This window comes from Gossypium hirsutum, chromosome A09, assembly GCF_007990345.1.
Source record: "Gossypium hirsutum isolate 1008001.06 chromosome A09, Gossypium_hirsutum_v2.1, whole genome shotgun sequence".
NCBI classification, from domain to species: domain Eukaryota; kingdom Viridiplantae; phylum Streptophyta; class Magnoliopsida; order Malvales; family Malvaceae; genus Gossypium; species Gossypium hirsutum.
Genome location: NC_053432.1, coordinates 71,972,914 through 71,979,428, shown reverse-complemented (window position 1 = coordinate 71,979,428; position 6,515 = coordinate 71,972,914). Strand labels below are relative to the sequence as shown.

Genomic DNA, 6,515 nt, shown 5'->3' with positions numbered 1-6,515 from the left:
TTATCTCTCTGTTGATTTATCATGGTGGTTTGAGGAGTTCATACTCCTCGTTCCTACTGTCAATCTTAAAATAAGGCTTTAATCAGGTGTTGTTTACCTTAAAAGTTCCAAACTTGGGATGACTCACCTCAACCGTGTCAAATGGGAAAATACTGAGTACCATAAGAGGGATTTCCTCTTTTGGTGTGGTAGTGATAATATGGGGATCTGCGGCATCTAGTAAGACTTTATCGCCAACCTTAAGTTGATTAGAAGAGGCATCGGGCTTGTTTTGGCGTAGTTTTGGTTTATCATATGTTCTCGGTTTGTGTTCTCGCCATTCATCTAACTCCTCTATCCATAGTCTTCGTTCTTCATGGACGTCTTTGTTCTCTTCATGATAGTAGCGCACTGTCTCTGTTGTATTGGTTCTAGGAAGTTCCTGCAAGGACGATTGAATATTAGTTTTATCATCGATAGGTTTTATAACATTATCTTGAGTCTTAGAGGTTTTGACTGAGTCGTGTGCTTGGAGTGTTCCTACGTTGTCACTTGCACTAAGTGTTAGCTCTCCTGTGCCTATATTAATAATGGTTCTGGCAGTTGCTAAAAATGGTCGTCCTAAAATTAACTGTACCTCGTTATCCTCATCCATATCTAAAACAACGAAGTCTACTAGGTAAATAAATTTATCAATTTTAACGAGAACATCTTTAATAATACCCTTAGGAAATCTAACTGTTTTGTTAGCCAATTGTATGCTCATCCTAGTCTGTTTGGGTTTACCGAGACCGAGTCGTTTAAACATTTTATAGGGCATAACATTTATACTTACCCCTAGATCAGCTAAAACATTATTTACAGATAAACTACCAATTAAGCAAGGAATTGTAAAACTCCCTGGATCTTTCAATTTGTTAGGTAACTTATTCTTTAGAATAGCTGAGCAGACTGCATTGAGTTCTACATGCGATGTAGCGTCTAATTTCCTTTTATTGCTCAGAAGTTCTTTTAAGAATTTTGCTGAGTTGGGCATCTGCGAAAGAACTTAAATAAAGGGTAAGTTAATATGTAATTTCTTTAAGAGTTTGCAAAACTTACCGAATTATTCTTCTATTTTGTCTTTCGTCATCACTTTAGGATATGGCACACGAGGTTCATGATTCGTACTTACCTATTTGGGATCATTATTGTTTGCCTCTTCTCGTCCTTTGTTCATCGCGTTGTTTTCTGTATTTCTGGCTCGAGTGCAATGAGTCTATCCTTATTTTGAGTACTAATTGCATTGAGGTGTTCTGCCGGATTAGGTTTAGTATTACTTGGTAAGCTATCTTGTGGTCATTCGGAGATTAGTTTGGACAACTGGCCTATCTGAGTTTCGAATCCTTGGATCGATGCTTACTGATTCTTAAGTGCTGTCTCTGTATTTTGGAAACGGGTTTCTGACACCGAGATGAATTTAGAAAGCATCTCTTCAAGGTTTGGTTTCTTTTCTTATTGATGAAGTGGCTGTTGAAAACCCTGAGGATTTTGTGGCTTTTGATTCCCTTGACCACCCTAGGAGAAATTTGGGCGGTTCCTCCAAACTGCATTATAGGTATTACTGTATGGGTTATTTTGAGATCTAAAGTTATTGTTACCTATATAGTTGACTTGTTCTTCTTCAGTTGTAGGATTGAAGGATTGGTATTCTGTATGCACACCTCCTCCGCTTGAGTCACACCTCATTACTGGATGTACCTATGTAGAACAAAGAAAACTATCAATTTTTTATTGAGAAGTTCTACCTTATTTGTCAGCATAGTAACTGAGTCGACGTTATAAACGCCGGCTGTTTTTGTTGGCTTAGTCCTCATGACTTGCCACTGATAGTTATTCAGTGACATTTCTTCTATAAATTCATAGGCATCTTCCGGTGTTTTATTGTTGATGGTTTCGCCAGCAGCTGCATCAACCATTTATCGAGTCGAGGGATTTACACCATTGTAGAACGTTTGAACTTGTAGCTGAAGCAGTAACCCATAGTGAGGGCACCTTCTCAGTAAGTCCTTGTATCTTTCCCATGCATCGTAAAGTGTTTCTAAATCCATCTGCACAAAAGAAGAGATATCATTACGTAATTTAGTCGTTTTAGCCGGCGAAAAATATTTTAGTAAAAATTTCTCAGTCATTTGTTCCCAAATAGTGATAGACCCTCGTGGTAACGAGTTCAACCACTGCTTGGCTTTGTTTCTCAGTGAAAAGGGAAATAACCGAAGACGAATGGCATCATTCGAAATGCCATTGATTTTAAATGTATTGTAAAATTCAAGAAAATGCGCCAAGTGCGTGTTGGGATTAGTTCGAAATTATTCACAGCAATAGCAAATCTAACTATACTAGACTCAGTTCCTGTTAAAGAAGGTTTAGCATAGTCATACATAGTACATAGAGTAGGATTTTGATTAGCTGCAATTGCAGGAGGCAGCTGATCACCTGGGTTTTCGGCCATCTCTTCGGTTGCGGGTTGAGTATCGTCTTCTCGCTCGTTCTCCGTGTTCGTAAACTACGCCTTATTTCACTTTGATTTCTACGAACTGTGCGATTGATTTCTTCGTCAAAAAGTAATGGTCCTGATGGGTTTCTTCTAGTCATAAACTATAAAAATCTGTTAAGAGAGAGAAAAAGTAAATTAATAAATAATAAAATAAAATATAATTGCAAGAAAAATAAATGGCTAAAGTAATAAAAATTTAGTGTTCCTAATATTTCAGTTCCCCGGCAACGGCGCCAAAAACTTGATCGCGTGATTCGTAACCAGCAATAAATATTTATAATGAAGATCAAACCTAGACTAACTATTATCACGACGAAAAGGCAAACGCACCTATCGAACAATAGTATAATAATGGCAAGACCAGGATATCGTACACAAGGGAACCAAAAGTACTAGTAATAACTATCTTTTTATTATCTAGCCTAAGAATAAAAAGGGTTTGTTTATTCAACTAATTATCTAAACTAATTAACTAATTTAATTAAAGCGAAGAGAAAATTTGGAAAAAGTCTTGAAGAGAAGCAATTGATAAAGACGACACCCAAGGAGGAATCCACCTAGATTTCACTTGTTATCTGTCTCTGTACCGGACGATTTATTCACTTGACTTGATCCGTGAGACTCCCTAACCTATGTTATTATCCCTTTCGAGACTAATAACGTCTAACCTTCAGTTGAATTAATCAAAATTTCTTTCTTAGTTAAAACCCCTAGAGAAGCAGTAAATCACTCTATGGACTCCTATATTAGGTTTCACCCTAATCCGGTAAAATCTCGTAAACCTATTTCGAGGCGTCCGATCAACTCCGCTTAATTATGCCAAACCTACAATTAGGCAGGGCCTATTCCTCCTCTACATAAGCATATCAAATCATGAATTAATACCCGGAATATTAACTCAAGCATTAAGAACACATAATTAAAAACAAATCAAGTATTTATCATACAGTTCAGATAATAATAACAAGATCCATTATAGGTTCTATCCCCCTTAGGTATCTAAGGGGTTTAGTTCATAATAAAATAAGAGTACATCACAAAAGTATAAAAATAACAAAACATGAAGAAAACTCTAAAACCCCTGAAGGAATTCTGAGAGAGATCTTCAGTCTTGGAGTAGCTCTGGCTTTTAGGATGGATCGTTTGGCTTCCTTCAAGTAATTCCTGGCGTGTGGTTCTGTATTCCAGAAAAGTTCTGGAAGAGGCTCCCTCTCTGGGTCATACTTAGGGTGTTTATATAGGCTTTGGATTGGCTTTCTTCCTCCCTAAGTACCCTTTTCCGTGTAAAATACAACTCTTTGAAAAAGGGACACACCCGTGTGCCATGGCCGTGTGACGTGATTGCCAGGCCATGTTCGATCCGTTAAATTGCCACGGACGTGTGGGCTTAATGGCCAGGCTGTGTGAATCGTGTAAACCTTGGTCGACACCCCCGAAGGCCACGGGCGTGTGAGATGCCCGTGTGGCAAGGCTTAGGCCATGTGATCTTCTCGATTTGGTCTGTTTTGTCCCTTTTTAGCTCGTTTTTGGCTCCTTTTGACTCTTGGCGCTCTCCTGAGTACAAAACATGAAATAACCAGATTAAAAGCACCCAAATCCACAAATCTAATAGTAAACATCCATAAATGTTCTAAGTATTTGGGGTAAAACTATGTATAATTTGGCGTTTATCAATGCTATCCTTGGGGGTATTTCTATAACTTCGTCTTGTCATTGCAAATACCATGTCAAATTCATGTGGTAAGAAAACTGTCGTCCCTGCCTCGAAGAAGAGGAAATGAGCAGCATCATCGTTGGGTCCTACCGTGGAAATCAGGCATCCATTCTTCCAGTTTCACTCGGGACCACAGGAGGAACTTTTTCAGATAGTACAGGCTCGACCCCTAAGTGTGGGCCACTGTATTGATTGGGCAGCACTTGAACAAATCCAACTGGCTGACTGATCCGAGCCCTTTTGACGACTGACCCATGGGGCCTCTTTTTCGAGATCATCGAGCCGACGTACCTCGAGCTCACACTCGAACTCTACTTAACCTTCCACCTTCAAGTTGTAATGACACAGTTCGATGATCCTTGAACGGTCCAGTTCCGTCTCGACGGTTTAGTGCTCCAGTTGAGCGTACCTTATTTTAGGATTACACTAGGGCTGTATACGGAGGAGCTCATGGACGACAATGAACTCAACACCCTCCATCGTTATATCCACTATTCTCCTTCGAATAGTTGGAGTGCTTTAGTCCCTAACTCGGCCACCTATGACCCTAGCCACTCTAAGGCATCGGCCCTCGCCCCATCCCTGAGGTACTTACACGCCATCTTTTTATGGAGTATGGCGAACGGGCACGTCTTCGACCTTGCCTATTTTATTGCCCTCGCTATTCGTGATCAGACGGAGCGACATAGGAAGTGAGTCATATCATCGGCCCTTATATAACTCATCTGGCGCGGTATTTAGGCCTCCTCAGCACAGCGGCGCAAGTATCTTCCCTCACCCTTATTGGTCAGATGTCCCCATAGGGCATCTCGAGTATGCTACATATGAGGATGATCGGGCGACGACGTTGAGTTGACCCTCCCCAATACCTCCTGGTCTAGCCCGCCGAGGAGGAGGACCCAGAGGACATTACTGATGATGTCCCTCCACGTCATGAAGACCCACCGTCTCAGCCACTACCCATCCATCGTCCAGTTCATGCGGCGGCTTCATACTCTAACATTTCTGAGCGCCTTACACGATTTGAGTAGCAGTGATTTTAGCGCTTTGATCACATTGATGCTACTCTACATCAGATTTGTCAGCACCTTCACATCTCATCACCACCACTACCTCGCGAACCGTCCGGCGATGACGATGTTTAAAGATTTTTTATTTATTATTTTTATTTTCACTGTTTCTTTATCTACCTTTTTAAAGTACTTTTTATTTTATTTTCCTTTAATACTATTTCATTTTTAGGTTTTATAATTTTTTATTAAACAATTTATAGTTTCGACTATTTCATTACGAGTAATTATGCTTCTTTATATTTTCTAAAGAGTTTTTGATTTTGTCACAGTTATAGAGAGCTCCAAAGCTCACCATCACTTAGGAACTTGAAACTCCTCTGGAAAAGGTTCTCCACGACTGTCGGGTCCTGCCCGACCACCACGATAACCTCTTCGCTGGACACTGTGGTTGTGGAACCCAACCTCTACCACCACCAGAGTATCCTCCTCCAATCTTATCATTGCCTTGGCCGATTATTCTTCATACCTCCAATTCAAGGATTCCATTCAACATTTAGGAAGTTTCACTTCTCTCCCTCTCTCTTCTGATATTATCTTTATATCACTACTATATATCTTTGTACATTGAGGGTAATGTACATCTTCAGTGTGGGGGGTTATTTATTTCATTATCAGAAAAATCCCTGAATTTTGTCTTGTTCTCAAATAATCTTCTCATATCATTATTAGAATGAATTTTGATTAATTTATGATTTTTATTGATATGTCTTGGATTAAAACATAGGCATTTATGCATTGATTGTTTAAACTTTAAGGAATTAGAGAATCAAAGCATGATAAGTTGATTTTTGAGAATTATAAAAATTTCTAGGTTATTTCCCCAATTTTAGGTATTATCTTGAGTTGAAATTCACAGGGTTAACATCAAAAAGCCATAATTTTTTTAAGATCTTGAGCCTTTAGAGCATATACTATTTCTTTCATGCTCACTTTTATTGTTACTTTGAGTGCATCAATATTGATCTGTTATTCTAAAACTTGCTTGATTATACATGTCAAGACCACATCTTTGATTTGATATGTCAAAATGATAAAGGCATTTAGGTTTAACCCACTCACTCCATAAAATCCTACCTTCATAACTAACCCTTAGGAAACCCCCTTGAGTCTAATAAGCCATCCATTGATTTACCCTCAATATTAACCCATAACCCATTATTGCAAAAATCCCCTAAATTAATTTGATCCCTATTTTTTTCGAGATTTGATTTGA

General features: G+C 39.0%; 1 non-coding gene across 1 annotated transcript; it reads left to right on the top strand.

Annotated features, from left to right (window-relative positions):
• The first annotated feature begins 1,995 nt into the window (after nt 1–1,995).
• Nucleotides 1,996–2,102, top strand: LOC121206837 (small nucleolar RNA R71). The gene has a single exon (XR_005902008.1). It is a non-coding gene; the product is annotated as a small nucleolar RNA R71 (small nucleolar RNA).
• Nucleotides 2,103–6,515: the final 4,413 nt, after the last annotated feature.